Below are 17,023 nucleotides of genomic sequence, written 5' to 3'. Positions count from 1 at the left end.
TATCACGCAATGGTTTAAGCTCAAACACAGGATCACCCTTGGGTGGAGGAGGATCCCCTAGGATTTCAACAGGCAAATTGTGTTTCAGAATAGGTTCCTGTTTAAAGAATACTTCATCTATTTCCCTTCTTTCATTCATAAACATATCATTTTCATGGTCTAGCAAATATTGTTCTAAAGGATCACTAGGAGGTACGGCAATAGAAGCAAGACAAATAATTTCATCCTTACTAGGTAGTTCTTCTTCACGGTGTTGTCTACTAAATTTAGAGAAATTAAATTCATGAGACATATCATCTAAACCGATAGTAACAACATCCTTTTTGCAATCTATCTTAGCATTAAGAGTGTTCAAGAAGTGTCTACCAACAAATAATGGGACAAAAGCTATCTTGTGGGGAACCAAGAACAAGAAAATCAGCAGGATATTTAGTTTTCCCACACAAGACTTCAACATCTCTAACAATTCCCATTGGTGAAATAGTATCTCTACTGGCAAGTTTAATTGTGACATCAATATCTTCTATCTCAGCAGGTGCAATATCATGCATAATTTCTTTGTATAAGTCGTAAGGTATTGCACTAGCAGTAGCACCCATATCACATAAGCCATGATAACAATGATCTCCTATTTTAACAGAAATAACAGGCATGCCTACCACATGTCTGTTTTTATCTTTTGCACAAGGTTTAGCAATTCTAGCAGTCTCATCAAGGAAATGAATAACATGCCCATCAATATTATCAGACAAGAGATCTTTAACAATAGCAATATCAGGTTGAACTTTAATTTGCTCGGGAGGTGTATAAGTTTTAATATTGCTTTTATGAACCACAGTTGAAGCTTTAGCATGATCCTTTATCCTAACAGGAAATGGTGGTTTCTCAACATAAACAGTAGGAACAACAAGATCATTATAAGTGATAGTGTTTTCTTCAAATTTAATAGGTGCAACTACTTTTACTTCTATGGGAGGATGATATTTAAACCACTTCTCCCTAGGGAGATCAACATGAGTAGCAAAAGATTCACAGAAAGAAGCTACTATCTCAGAGTCAAGTCCATATTTAGTGCTAAATTTACGGAAAACGTCGGTATCCATAAAAGATTTAACACAATCATATTTAGGTGTCATACCTGACTCCTTAACTTTGTTGAGGTCACAATCTTCAGAGTTGCGTTTAATTCTTTCAAATAAATCCCATTTGAATTCAATAGTCTTCATCATAAAAGAGCCAACACAAGAAGTATCGAGCATGATGCGATTGTTATCAGAAAGCCGAGCATAAATTTTTTGAATAATCATCTCTCTTGAGAGCTCATGATTGGGGCATGAATATAACATTGATTTAAGCCTCCCCCAACCTTGAGCGATGCTTTCTCCTTCGCGAGGCCAAAAATTATAAATATATTTGTGATCACGATGAACAAGATGCATAGGATAAAACTTCTGATGAAATTCCAATTTCAATCATTTGTAGTTCCATGACCCCGTATCATCACATAGACTATACCATGTCAATGCATCTTCCTTTAAAGGTAAAGGGAATACCTTCTTAATAACATATTCGGGTACACCTGCAAGCTTAAATAATCCACAAACTTCATCCACATATATTAGGTGCTCATCAGGATGCTTTGTTCCATCTCCTGCAAAAGGATTACCTAGCAGTTTTTCTATCATACCCGAAGGAATTTCAAAGAAGACATTTTCATTTTCATTAGGTTCAATAGGTTGAGGATCAACCCTTTGCTCTACTGGTCGGGGTGAAGATACCCCGAACAAGCCCCTCAAAGGATTACTTTCCATAGTAACAAGTGACAGTAAATTTCAGCACACTATATAAATCTTACCTTTCCAAATTCCACCTACCAAAGGCACTTCACTCCCCGGCAATGGCGCTAGAAAAGAGTCTTGATGACCCACAAGTATAGGGGATATATCGTAGTCCTTTCGATAAGTAAGAGTGTCGAACCCAATGAGGAGCAGAAGGAAATGATAAGCGGTTTCCAGCAAGGTATTCTCTGCAAGTACTTAAATAAGTGGTAACAGATAGTTTTGTGATAGGATAATTTGTAACAAGCAACAAGTAACAAAAGTAAATAAAGTGCAGCAAGGTAGCCCAATCTTTTTTGAGCAAAGGACAAGCCTGGACAAACTCTTATATAGAGAAAAGCGCTCCCGAGGACACATGGGAATATCATCAAGCTAGTTTTCATCACATTCATATGATTCGCGTTCGGTACATTGATCATTTGGTATGTGGGTGGACCGGTGCTTGGGTACTGTCCATACTTGGACAAGCATCCCACTTATGATTAACCTCTATTGCAAGCATCCTCAACTACAATAAAAGTATTAAGGTAAACCTAACCATAGCATGAAACATATGGATCCAAATCAGCCCCTTACGAAGTAACACATAAACTAGGGTTTAAGCTTCTGTCACTCTAGCAACCCATCATCTACTTATTACTTCCCAATGCCTTCCTCTAAGCCCAAATAATGGTGAAGTGTTATGTAGTCGACCTTCACATAACACCACTAGAGGAGAGACAACATACATCTCATCAAAATATCAAACGACTACCAAATTCACATGACTACTAATAGCAAGACTTCTCCCATGTCCTCAGGAACAAACATAACTACTCACAAAGCATATTCATGTTCATAATTAGAGGGGTATTAATATGCATATAGGATCTGAAAATATGATATTCCACCAAATAAACCAACTAGCATCAACTACAAGGAGTAATTAAAACTACTAGCAACCTACTAGTACCAATCCCGGACTTGGAGACAAGAATTGGATACAAGAGATGAACTAGGGTTTTGAGAGGAGATAGTGCTGGTGAATATGTTGATGGAGATTGCCATCTCCCGGTGAGAGGAGCGTTGGTGATGATTTCCTCCTCCCGGAGGGAAGTTTCCCGGCAGAACAGCTCCGCCAGAGCCCTAGATTGGTTCCGCTAAGGTTCTGCCTCGTGGCGGCGGAGTTTCGTCCGAGGAGATGGCTTATGATTTTTTCCTCATCGAAAGACTCCATATAGCAGAAGATGGCCATCGGAGGGCCACTAGGGGGCCCACGAGGTAGGGGGCGCGCCCAGGGGGTAGGGCGCGCCCCCCATGCTCGTGGACAGGGTGTGCCCCTCCCTGGTGAACTTCTTGCGCTCAGTATTTTTTATATGTTCTGAAAACGTCTTCCGTGAAGTTTCCGGACTTTTGGAGCTGTGTGCAGAATATGTCTCTAATATTTTCTCCTTTTCCAGCCCAGAATCCTAGCTGCCAGCATTCTCCCTCTTTATGTAAACCTTGTAAAATAAGAGAGAATAGGCATAAGTATTGTGACATAATGTGCAATAACAGCCCATAATGCAATAAATATCGATATAAAAGCATGATTCAAAATGGACGTATCAGTGTTCCATTGGTAGCTTGACGCCTCTGCCCCGATGTTAGATTCAACATCCATGTGACACTATCGGGGTTTGGCATCTCGCTGCCCTGGGTATCTTCATCCATGACCTCCTCTTCACCGTGTTTGGTGCAACATGTATATCCATCCATGAATCCCCTAGAGACTAAGTTCATCTGGACATATGCAACGTCATTTCACTCTCCATTGGCACAATCAGTACATTGACATGTAATCCGCATCACCAATTCTCCTCTTTGTACTTTCAGCCAAATTCAAGATCTCTGTCATGCCACTGATAAAATCTGCGGTTTTCCGATTCTTCATCCATCGAGATCGTACCATCTACAGCACACAAATGGTAATTAAAAACAAAACAACAACATTAATACACGGATTAACAGCTGCCCAAAGATGCATGCATAAATCACAAGGTTTTATTTTAATAATTACTGAGGGCGCTCCATGTTGTTATCCAGACGTGCAATGAGAAAAATTAATGGCCAGTCAATTTACACGCAGAGTACTAGTTACAACAATATAGTTAGGAATTGAATACCTTAATTTAGCCACTCACGAAATGAATACTATAATTAATTAGTCGCGCAGCGACCTCCACCAAGCACACAGACAAGCGCGATGTGGCGGCATGCCGAGAAAATGGGGTCGAGAAGCAAAGCTTAGTGCGGCTGCCACCTATAGTTCGACCTCCACTATCTCGCCAACGACTACGATGGATGTGAACGAATCACGCCGCCGCCGACCTCGATGGTTGATCTCCTCCTATCTCTCGCCGCAGACTGAGGATTGACCTCCTATGACGCCGCCACCGCCCACCGACCGAGGATTGACCTCTTCTCCGGTAGTCGCTGCCTAGGCCGCCGCCGCCATCTCTATATGCAGAGCGGCTGTTTACATGGTATATCACCGTAACTCAATTATATGGACAGGGTAGTACATCGCATACGGTTATGTAACGGCAACCGTTTCTAACCTACGTTGTCTTCTCACATGGTTTGTTGTGGAAATCGCGTGTGACGTTGTAATACCAAACACGAACGACATGTACAAACAGTGTGCCGTATACAACATATATATAGTGCCATTAGTAGTTCCCGACCGTTAGCTTATCTCCACAGTTTCCCCATTTCCCCCAAATCCCTACATAGCCTCCAGATTCCCTCGCATGGTGCTGACACTGGGGGAATGGGGACAAGTGGTGCCGATGGTTTCGATGCGGCTGCTCCTGCTCATATCGCCGCCACGTCGGCGGTTGCCGCCGAGCACTTGCCTAACATCATCAGAAGGAAGGTGTACTACGGATCTGAATCGTCCTGTCAGGTTCCAATATATCCCGATATGTTTTAGCATGTCCAAAGTATAGCTCCTTGCTGAATCCATCCTGAATGACCCGCCCCCCAGGAAAGCGATCTGCCACCGGATCCGGAGCTTGACTCCAGACTCCCGCAACACGAGTTCGACTCCGAGTTTAGCGCCACCGAGAAGTACAAAAGCTAAGTTGTGTGCACGGGAACACTCCCGCTCGACGTGTATGCACGGAGGGATTCAACATTGGCAGGAGGTTTCTCAGTTGCCCCTTAGAGATTACTGCTAATTAAGTTCATCATTTTACTTCGTTTAGTGCTACCGCTCATCTAGAATACTATTTAACATTGGCAGGTTATATGAGTCTTGTGCCTTTGTTAACTGGCTGGATGAAAAATGGCATGGCAGGGCTCGGACTGTTATCACCAAGCTCGCAGAAGATAACATAAAGCTGAAGAAGAAACTGGCTGATCTAGAATGTACAATCAGTAGCATGAAGCAGGAAAGAATCAATCATAGGAAGCAGATGAAAGGAAGAGAGAAGAAGGAACTAGCATGTGTTCTAAGTGTTTTTTGCAATGATGATTAGGGGTTTTCTTTGACAGTATTGCTAAAGCACATCTAGATGTGCTCTAAGTAATGCACATCTAGTTCTTATGCCATTGATGTTACGCGAAGATTCGCGCAGATATTTTTCTTTTTCTTTTTTCATTTCTTTCCTAGTTTGATTATTACTGGATTTATCAATAAGAACAGCTCAATGTATTGCTTGCCAACTGTCCTACACCGTTCGTACCAGTACCGGTGCATAATCCCAAAACTCGTTCTTATTTTTGTCCTGAAAAAGGAAACCGGCCAAATACCCAATAGGAGACCTGCGCAACCGCGGGAATTTGGAGCGACTGGGTATAATTGCGGTTCATTATATCAGCTATTAGATAATACGTCAACCCCCACTTCAATCCCCCCCCCCCCCCGCGCGCAAGAAAAAAAAACTCCGCTTCAATTGGAAGTTACTCTTATCTGCATACCCCCGTGTTTAAATGTCCACCATCTTCATCGTCCCTGGCAGGCCACGCTACACACTGGCACACAATCTGCAGCCACGTCGAGCGACAGCGAGGACGACAGTTCGGCCAGTAGTCTAGCGCCTGATGATTAGTCAACATCGGAATCATCCCGCTCGTCTTCCATGAGTCGGGCGTCGAGCCCAGACCTCGACTATATCCGGTTTATGGAAGGGACGCCGGCTCTAGAGTCGTTAGATGACAGCCAGACGGACGAGGAGCTGTCGGAGGACAAAGAAGAGGACGACGATGATGATGAGGAGGAATGGTCAAACAAGGAGGAGGACGACGATGACAACAACGACGATGACGTTGGCGGCGGCGATGAAAAGCCAACGATCGGCGGCTAGAAGCGTCCTCGCCAAAACGATGTCACAGGGCTATCCAACAACAACAACAATAATAAGAAGAAGGACTAAATTAAGCAGACTGTATATATCTCTGTTCATCATGTCAATCTCATCGCAGACGGTTAGTAATATGTATTCGACAAAGATCTTCTATATTATCGTCCACATGTTCGTCTATTGAACTGTGTGCCCCGATGAGCACACAATTCACAGAAAAGACCGTATGGGCTGTCTATAATGATCACACACAATTCTGATTACCGACATGTTTGCCGGGTATCACACACATCTTGTTACGCCAAATCGTTTGTGTTCACCTCAATCATCGCAAACGGTTCATCGAGTGAACTGTATACCGTATATCGCACACATCTTGATCTGGCTGCCCATTTCTGTTGTTCTGTCCCATCGCAAACAGTTTGTATAGATCAACCGTATGCCCTTCATCGCACACGCAACTAAAATCTGAACCGTGTTTGATGCATCCTCCATCACAAACGTTTTGCACCTTTTTAGACGGTTTTCATACACCACCGTTTGCGATTATTGCATCGCACACAGTTTCTCGAATGGTCTCTGATCGTAGTGTCGCGTTGGCAGCATCCTGCAGTGTGATCTCTGATCGTAGTGCACCTCCATCACAAACGTTTTGCACCTTTTTAGACGGTTTTCATACACCACCGTTTGCGATTATTGCATCGCACACAGTTTCTCGAATGGTCTCTGATCGTAGTGTCGCGTTGGCAGCATCCTGCAGTGTGATCTCTGCACCCTCTCGGTAATGCACATCACTATGAGCCTCGCAAGCAATGTGTCTAATGAGTTAGCCACGGGATGATGCATTATAGAACGAGTAAATAGACTTGCCGGTGACGAGATTTAACTAGGTATGATGATACTGACGATCAAATCTCAGGCAAGTAACATACTGATGACAAAGGGAACAACGTATGTTGTTATGCGGTTTGATCGATAAAGATCTTCGTAGAATATGTAGGAACCAATATGAACATCTAGGTTCCGCTATTGGTTATTCACCGGAGATGTGTGTCGGTCATGTCTACATAGTTCTTGAACCTGTAGGGTCCGCACGCTTAACATTCGATGACGATTTGTATTACGAGTTTCGTGTTTTGAGGATCCGAAGTTTGTTCGGAGTCCCGAAATGGTCGAGACATAAAGATTCATATATTGGCAGGCTACATTCAGACACCGGAATCGTTCGGGTCGTTTCGGATAAGTTTCAAAGTACCAGGGGTTACCGGAACCCCCCTCCCCCGGGAGGTTACCATGGACCTTAGTGGAGAAGAGAGAGGGCTGACCAGGAGGTGGCGCACGCCCCCCCTTGCCCAGTCTGAATTGGACAAGGTGTGCGGGCGGCGCCCCCCTCCTTCCTTCTCTCCTCTTCCTCCTTCCCTTCTTCTCCTACTTGGAATAGGAAAGGGGGGATCAAATCCTACTTGGACCGAGAGTCCAAGTAAGACTCCCCCCATGGGGCACCCCCCTAGGGCCGGCCACCTCTCCTCCCCCCTTTATATACGTGGGAGGGGGCACCCCAAAGGCACACCAAGTCTTCTCTTAGCCGTGTGCGGTGCCCCCTCCATAGTTACAGACCTCGGTCATATCGTCGTAGTGCTTAGGCGAAGCCCTGCGGCGGTAATTTCATCATCACCGTCATCACTCCATCATGCTGACGGAACTCTCCCTCGTCCTCAACTGGATCAAGAGATCGAGGAACGTCACCGAGCTGAACGTGTGCTGAACGCGGAGGTGCCATATGTTCGGTGCTTGGATCGGTTGGATCGCGATGTTACATCCCTAGTTCGGGTATGCTCTGGGCTAGCTAGTCATTTGTTGCATCATGTTGCAATTTTGTTTAAAGTTGAAATGGGGATTGATCAAACCATAGCACCAGAAAGAATTCAATAGGTTCAAATAAAATATTTTTCAATGAACCCAAAATGCCCTTCAGAAAAGTTCATAATTTTTGACTTGGCTAAAAACCTCTGCCAAAAATGCTGCGCATATTTCTAGGACATCCTGGAATTTTGAATTAATCCATATCGTATTTGAATTGGAGCAAATAAAATCTATATATAATTTTATATCTTCAAATGTTTTCAAATTAATTGTGGGTCTCTGGAATAACTCAGTTAACATCCACAATAATTTTCAGCATTTGTAAAAATGATTTGGTGCTAGAACTAAATCAAAACAAACAAAACAAAAATAGAAAACAAAACAGAAATGGGAAAAAGAAGAGAGAGAAGACCTACCGTGGCCCAGCACTGTGACAGCCCAACCGGCCCGACTAGCCCAGTGGCCAGTCATCATTCTCCTCTTGCGAGGAGGACGCTGAAAGCATGCTCGCCGCGCGCGTGCACACGCCTGCCTGCTCCTGCTTGCCGCTTCTCCCTAGATGCCACTGGAGACGCCACGCACACTACTGGCCTCTCTCTCACTCTCACACGTGCCTCCCCTCTCTTTGCTCTCTCTCTCTTGACCGGACCCGGATGCACCCGAGGCCGCCGCCGAGCACCGCCGTGGCCACAGCCGTCCCCGTGCCTCTTTGTGTTGTCCCCGCCATCCGCCTCGACGCCATGAAGCTTCCCCCTCAACAAGCGCAAGACCGGATGCCCTGCATCACCGATTATGCCATCATCCTCATCCTCTGCATCCGACGACCGCTGCCGTCGATTCGCCGTCTCCACCGCCTCCTCATGCCCATTGAGTTGTTCTATGACCTCCCTGTGAGCTTCTGCCCCATTCCTCTCTCTCCCCACAACTGTTTCCTTTCCCTAACCGCACTAGCCACCACACCCATGACCTCGCAGCCGCCGTACATGTCACCGCCATAGCCACAGCCACCGCAGCTCGTGTCCGAGGACACCACCATGCTCATCATGTCCTCATGAGCCTGTAGACACCCGCAGAGCCTCCTCCTGTGCTCTGTAGCACCATCCCGAGAATGCCCGAGCTGCTGCCGTCACTGAACATCATCGCCGGCATCGATTCCGGTGACCCCATGACGTGCTGCTGCCTCCACTAGATGCGCGGGAGCAAGGGCTATCGCCCGGTGCCCTCGGCACGTTCATCCAACGCCCACAACGCTATTCTGGCGAGCCGCCGCCGCACCGTGAGGTCGCCAGCGTCCAACTCCGGTGACTGGTGACGTGGTACCGTCATTAGTGCCTAACCAACCCCCTAGAGTCACTGAAAGTGGGCCCTAGTGCATGTTAATTAGTTTAGTTAGGTTTAGTTAAATCTTGTTAGACACCGTGTCACTGTCGTGCGGACCCCACACGTGAGGTTTGACCAAGGCAACCCCGTTGAACAGCTAATGTCAGCATGAGGTCATGCTAACGCAGTAAATGTTTTCTAGATATTTAATAAATCAGAAATGATTTATTTAATACAGAAAATGTCCTAAACTTCTAAAATTCATAGAAAATAAAACTGTAACTCCAAAGGAAAGAAGTTATATATGAAAAATGATTAGAAAAATCCAATCTATCCATCTATACCTTTTCCATGCATGTTTGAACAACTTATAGCTGGTGAATTTGACAAATCAAATAAATGTCATTTGCATATCCACACATGGAGTTGTAATTTGAATCTTGGATTCAAACCAACTTCATTTAAATTGTTGCTAGTTGCATTAGCTCAATCAAAAGCATATTGCCTTGTCATAATCATGCATCATATTGTTGCATTGCATTGATTGTGTTCCTTCTCTGTTGCCGGTGTTTGTTCCCTCTCGGTAGCAGACGATTTCAACGATGAGTTCGATGACACCGATGAAGAACTATTCTATCTTCAAAAGTGCTAGGCAAGCAAAACCCCCTTTTTCATTCCGATACAATCCCACTCTCTCACTCCTTCTCTCTTCTACTGCATTAGGAAAACAATGATTCAACTGTTACATGCTGCCATAGTTGAACCCCTTTCCTTTGCATGACCTGTCATTGCCATAGTAAATAGATGAAACCCACTACCATGAGTAGGAGTTGTTTGAGCCCTGATGTGGCTACTCAATCATGCTTGTTTGTCATGCCTGCTACTGCTTAGAGTTGAGTCAGGTATGATTCATCGGGGATGAATTGGAGGTGTGTGAATATGTCCTACAGTTGAGAGCTAAATGTGTGAACACAATTTGGTAAAGGTAGCGGTGAGAGGCCATGTAGGATTACATGGTGGCTTGTCTCATTGAAACCATCCTCGGGAACTGAGTTCTGCGTCTGTGATCCAAGACAGTTACTACCATACATTGGATTCCCGTAACTCGACCCCTCTCGGCTTATTAATCACCTCGATATCTGTCTAGGAGTTGCAACTAGTTTCTAGTGTTTGTAGGATATGTGTTGGGGGATGTGCGTAGCGCTGACCCTAGGGGTGGGCTATGATGCGGTAGAGACACGAGGCACGGTGTACCGAGACGCCTGTTTGGTGCCTCAGGAACCCTACTCTAATCGTTTGGAGCCGTGAGCGAAACCCTGGCCGGATCTCCTTGCGGATGGAACCTGAATAGGCGATAAACCTAGACTAGAGACTTGTGTGGTTAGTCAGGTCATGCCCGACTCCCTCCCAGGCTTCCGCTTTAAGGTTGATGAGATACACGACGTGTACATGGTGGTAAGTGGCGAGAGCGTGTGTGAAGAAGTACACCCCTGCAGGGTTAACATGATCTATTCGAATAGCCGCGTCCGAGGTAATGGACTACGGGGTTGCTTGTGCAGTTCCTAGACTAGTGAAAGTGGATACTCTAAAATGCTCAAGATAAGCGTGAGTGCTATGGATGGCCTTCTCGTAGGGAGGCAGGAGCGGATCCATAGTGGTGTATTCATATGGTGAATATGTGGACTCGTGTGCACCACCTCAAAAGAGTTATTTGAAGTCGTAGTACAGGATAGCCACTAAGTCAAAGGTGCCTTTCTACAGTCAAACTACACCACCCCTTTTCTTGATACTCATGCATATGTAGCTAGTTCTAATGTAAGTCTTGTTGGGTACATTTGTACTCACGTTTGCCTAATTTAAGCTATAAGGACCCCGATCCTAAGTCACACTGATCTAGCATGTAACATATCATATCACATTGCAGCCTCACGCATGGTATTCCCACAGGTGCCACCTTACCAGGCCCGGGACCATTTGCGCCTTTTGGCTCACGTATATGATAGTGTCGCTAGCATCCATATGACAGAGAACCCGGGCAGACAAGACTAGTCGTAAACCCAAAGTGGCACTAACTTACAGGGACATGCATACATGACCCAACAACGAACGTCTCGGTCATCAACATATGAACCCAAGTCGTAGCATGCTACAAGGACTTAAAGGAACAACGCGTGACATTTCCTCGAAGGGACAGACACAGGAACGAAGATGGACACATGCTGGCCAGCCTAAGTGTTTCAGAGCAGTAGCAAGCTACCATGGCTCAGTGGAAGCAATAGGAGACATTTCCCAGTAAGAGAGGCTACCAAGAATAAACAAACTAGGTTGTCGGATCCCACACATACCAAACATTTCATTCACATACACACAATATGCTCGATATGTGTGAATACAACATGGCATCACAACAAAACTCTACAACTCAAAGTATTTATTCATTAGGCTCCGAGGAGCCAGATATTAAAAACATGTGTTGGATGACCGAGCATTCAAGGCATCAAAAAAATAAGCACATGCGGAAGCTTAACTTGTGTGAGTATAGACAACTACAAATGCAAAAGGCTGAGAAGCCTGACTATCTACAAGACCCTACCAAGGGCACAAGATCGTAGCTGAGGTAACAAGCTAAAAGTCAAAGTCCCCGCAGAACTACTAGTGAGACCGAAGTCTCTCTGCAAAAACATTTGGATCCGACAACCTAGTTGTTTATTCTTGGTAGCCTCTCTTACCGGGAAATGTCTCCTGGTGCTTCCACTGAGCCATGGTAGCTTGCTACTGCTCTGGAACACTTAGGCTGGCCGGCATGTGTCCTTCTTCGTTCCTGTGTCTGTCCCTTCGGGGAAATGTCACGTGTTGTTCCTTTATGTCCTTGTAGCTTGCTACGACATGGGTTCATACGTTCATGACCGACATGTTCATTGCTAGGTCATGTATGCCTCTCCCTGTAAGTTAGTGCCACTTTGGGTTTACGACTAGTCATGTCTGCTCGGGTTCTCTGTCATATGGATGCTAGCAACACTATCATATATGTGAGCCAAAAGGCGCAATGGTCCCAGGCCAGGTAAGGTGGCACCTGTGGGAGTACCATGTGTGAGGCCGCAAAGTGATATGATGTGTTACATGCCAGATTGGTGTGACTTAGGATCAGGGTCCTGACATATTTAGTATCAGAGCCTGACTGCCTATAGGATTACCAAGCCAAACTAGTCGAAGTTGAGTATAGAAATTCTTTAGTTATGTAAGGGAATTGATTGTGGAAGGGAACGTAAGGCTCTTTGCTCCTTTACCTTATGCCCTTCTGATCTGAGTCAGACTCTTCTTTTCTATGGGGATTAAGAACTAGGCTTCTTGTCTTTCTATCAGGATCACGTGTTACTAATACGTAGACTTATAGGATTGATGGTTTCGAGTCTCATTTCAGTTCTTACTACTTCCGTATGCTGATAGTTGATTTCGAAACCTTGATATTGTGATGCTAAGTGGTTATTCCACCATTTTGCAGGATGTCTCAAATCTTTTTGAACATTTACATCCGTTATGTTGTCTGAGTCATCCCAGGTTTCTAAATTCATTTGCAAATCCCTTCTTTTGCTCTCGATGTTCCTTGGGCCATATTAACCACACTAATTGACAAGTTGAGGTACTCCATTGCCTTGGCGTATATGTTGAAGCCATTATTATTACCCTAGGCTTCTTAGAGAACCACCCAGTAATCTAGCAATGCTTTATATTCCAAGTGTGATGATTCTGGACATCATTCTCGAAAGCATCCCGTGATGCCATTTAGTTAGTAGGCATTCTATTCCTGGGTTCTTAAACCCGAGATTAACCCTACTTACTTCATGTTAATAGTGTTTGCTAGTTCCCTTAGGATATTAGTAACCTTTGCGATAGTCCACGAGGTCCGTGGTATTTTCCTCTTCCAAATACCATGAACTACTTGTGGCAGAAGTTCCTCGTTGAACCGAAAGATCACAACACGAGTGCTCTTGGTGAGTTCTCCATTCTACATTGTGAATCTGCCAGTCCTACCTTTCTGCATGGGTTATTCAGAAGAAATATGTTGAAATCTTTCGGCATACTAATCTATGCATCCACAACTCAGACAATCATATGTTCTTTGAGTTGTCCCTCTTCAGTTATATTCCAACCATCACCTATCAAATGATAGTCAGGAGTAGTTGTGCATTCGTGTTATCGATGTATAGTATTTATGTGATCCGTTAAGCCATCTATGAAGGAATGACTAGGACAAACAAACTCCAGTGCCTAATCAATTTCCTGGACTAGTCAAAGTAGTTGTATTTCGCAGATGAAAATGCCAATCCATCTTTTGTTCTATTCTACCTTGGAGTATTACCCCTTTATGTCAGGATTGTCATGAGAATTGCACAACCTCTTATGAATTCCTGACGCAGTTATACTTCTCGCCATCATTATTCATTCCTCTGTCCTGTGTTGTTGTAACCGGAATGCGGACAAGTGAACTGTGATGTGTGAAATCAATACTCCTAGCAACCTCGTTGCTTGGTAGTTAATGGACAATACTCTCACTCTTAGCGTGCTGGTTATTGAATCATCATACTAAGTTTGATCGTGCTACCTAGTCCTTATTTCTGGTGTACTCTTCGATCAATGAGTTAGGATTGTGTCAATCCCTCGCTCTTTTGATCATATCATCTTGCCTTGACAAGCAAGATTGTTCCCGAGCTTAATAACATATCGGTGGTTCATGATCTTCTAAATATCCTCTCGGAAGTATCACCAGGTTGTCCCCTGGCTGTTATATTGAGCTCGCGATCAAGTTGGTTTTCTTATAAACCACCCCTTCTCAAAGAATCTGTGCTGAATACCCCTGAGCTAGTTGGATAAGCTAAACAACAACTTGGAGAGTTGGAAGATAAAGCTTTATCCGACTTAGTTCATCTCTAAGGGATATATTTTGTGTGCATGTTGAAGAAAGATGATATCTTCATCGATTGGTCCTCGTGATCAGTTATTGGATCTATTGTCTTGTCCAAACTTTGATTTGAGTGTGGGCTATTCTTAAATCAAATCATAACCAATGATGTTCATAATGTTGTCTTACTCGTGGTTGATTCCTCGAGCATACACCATTACATCCTTTGGTCTGACCAATGCTATCACCGTGTTCACTTAGTTGTGGAATTCCATCTATATGGAAGCCTGGATGGTTTGTTGTTCAGCCCATTGAAAACATTTTCATCTTGTCCATGATTCATGTTGAACATCTAAGGTAGTGTTGGAAACTTTTGAAAGCATTTTCTTCATGCTAGCTCATGAAGTTTATGTTTTGATGGAAGAAGTGAGTTCCTCTAACTCACATGCATATGATGCAAGTAGCCGCCGTGAATTTGAGAAAGTTTGTTTTGCTTCCTCTAGAATCATCCCAAGTTAGTCATGCACATGTGCGAAGTATTCTGTGGTTTGGAGACTTGCAACCTCCATCCGACATATGTAATTCCTAGCACACCAAGCCACTGACTGATTTGTTTTAGGAAAAGGAGTTAAATGCTAATCCATGGTAACGCACAAGACATCTATATCCTCAATGATGGTTCCCAACCAGAACTCGGTAGTATTTTTGTTGTAAGACTACTATGTGGTCATGCTTTTCCGGGACAGCGTGTTCACATGTGTGTAGCAGAACCAGCTCATGTTTTGGAGCTTACTATCGTAGTTTGTTTCCCGAGAATCTTGCAATATCACCTCGTCGATTTGTGTTGCAACCTTTCACTTTCAGACATGCTGAGTCTAGAAATCCTGACACAAACCAGATCTGAATCTCGGGTAGATATGATGGTTGAAACATTTTCCAAGAACTATAGTATTGGTCTCTCTGTAACCGATAAAGTGGATGTTGTGGCTAACCCACCTAGCCAGAAGGCCAACTATGGAAGTATCTTGATTCGGCAATTTAGCCACCTCCCCATGAGGATGTCATATGACTTATTCTAGGAGTTGTTCCTTATGGATCCTTTGTCTTCCCGAAGTCCAACCTATACTTGATGGCCACGTTAATGCTTTAAGTATGACTGTGGTATGTAGAACGTCAAGGAGAACATTAGAAGCAGAGTGCTAAATGTCTCTCGGTCGATCATCCAGATTTTGTCTCCTTGGCATTCTCCATCATTGTTCATCATGGTAGTATGATGTGTTACCAGGATCCTTGGCACGGATGCTGGTAAGATCTTTATGAGTATGGAAATGCTCAAGTTCTTGAAAGCACGCTCGGTTAATAGGTTATATCCCCGGTATTAATTGGAATGTGCCTTCCGTTTGCCGAGTTGTTCTATAACTCTAGTTTCTTTTCCAAACTGAGTATGCCATTCCTTCGAACTCCTTCAAATGATCATTCATGAACTGCCTTAGCATAGTATTAATATTTTCAATGATCCTTATATCAAAAGTAATTCTTTTTTCCACTTAAGGAAATAGTTCTTCCAGTCACCTTCCGTAAGGTGCCCCACTATGGTATTAAGGGCAATATATCTCCTCGCTAGTCTGAAACTAGTGCACCATCTTCTTCAGTGTGAATTGTTGCCTACCGAATTAAGCAATCGCCATCTATTTCCTTTCACCCCTGATGTGTGTCTTGTGTCTCAGCTCAAGAGACATTCTTTTGTATCACTCCATGAGTTGATCCTGTGTTGCTCGATCTTTGAGAAGATCGATTCTTCTAGAGTTTTCCTTTCTTCTGGTTGTCATGTTGGATGGAGGTCTCAGAGCAAGACGTTGAGACAAAGATGATGATCGAATCAATGTTCATATGAAGTGCAACCTGCATTGCGAAGATTGTGCTAGAATTGTGTCCCCTCTGTCTTCTTACCTCATGTCTTAAATCTTGGGACGAGATTCTTGTTTAGTGGGGGTGAGTTGTCACATCCCTAGTTCTAGTATGCTCTAGGCTAGCTAGTCATTTGTTGCATCATGTTTCAATTTTGCTTAAAGTTGAAATGGGGATTGATCAAACCCTAGCACCAAAAAGAATTCAATAGATTCAAATAATTTTTTTTCAATGAACCCAAAATGCCCTTCAGAAAAGTTCAGCATTTTTGACTTGGCTAAAAACCTCTGCCAAAAATGGTGCACATATTTCTAGGACATCTTGGATTTTTGAATTGGAGAAAACAAAATCTATAAATAATTTTATAGCTCCAAATGTTTTGAAATTAATTGTGGGTCTCTGGAATAACTCAGTTAACATCCACAATAATTTTGAGCATTTATTAAAATGATTTAGTGCTGGAACTAAATCAAAACAAACAGAACGAAAATAGAAAACAAAACAAAAATAGGAAAGAGAAGAGAGAGAAGACCTACCGTGGCCCAGCACTGTGACAGCCCAACCGGCCCGACTGGCCTAGTGGCCAGTCATTGTTCTCCTCTTGCCAGGAGGACTCTGAGAGCATGCTCACCGCGTGCGTGCACACCCCTGCCAGCTCCTGCTTGCCGCTTCTCCCTGGATGCACCTGGAGATGCCACGCACACCCCTGGCCTCTCTCTCACTCTCTCCTGTGCCTACCCCCTCTCTGCTCTTTGTCTTGACCGGACCAGGATGCACCCGAGGCCGCCGGCGAGCACCACCGCGGCCACAGCCGTCCCCGCACCTCTCTGTGTTGTCCCCGCCATCCGCCTCGATGCCATGAAGCATTC

The sequence above is a fragment of the Triticum urartu genome, chromosome 5A (genome assembly GCF_056163025.1).
Source record: "Triticum urartu cultivar PI428250 chromosome 5A, HENAU_Tu73, whole genome shotgun sequence".
NCBI lineage: Eukaryota > Viridiplantae > Streptophyta > Magnoliopsida > Poales > Poaceae > Triticum > Triticum urartu.
This window is presented reverse-complemented; position numbering follows the sequence as displayed.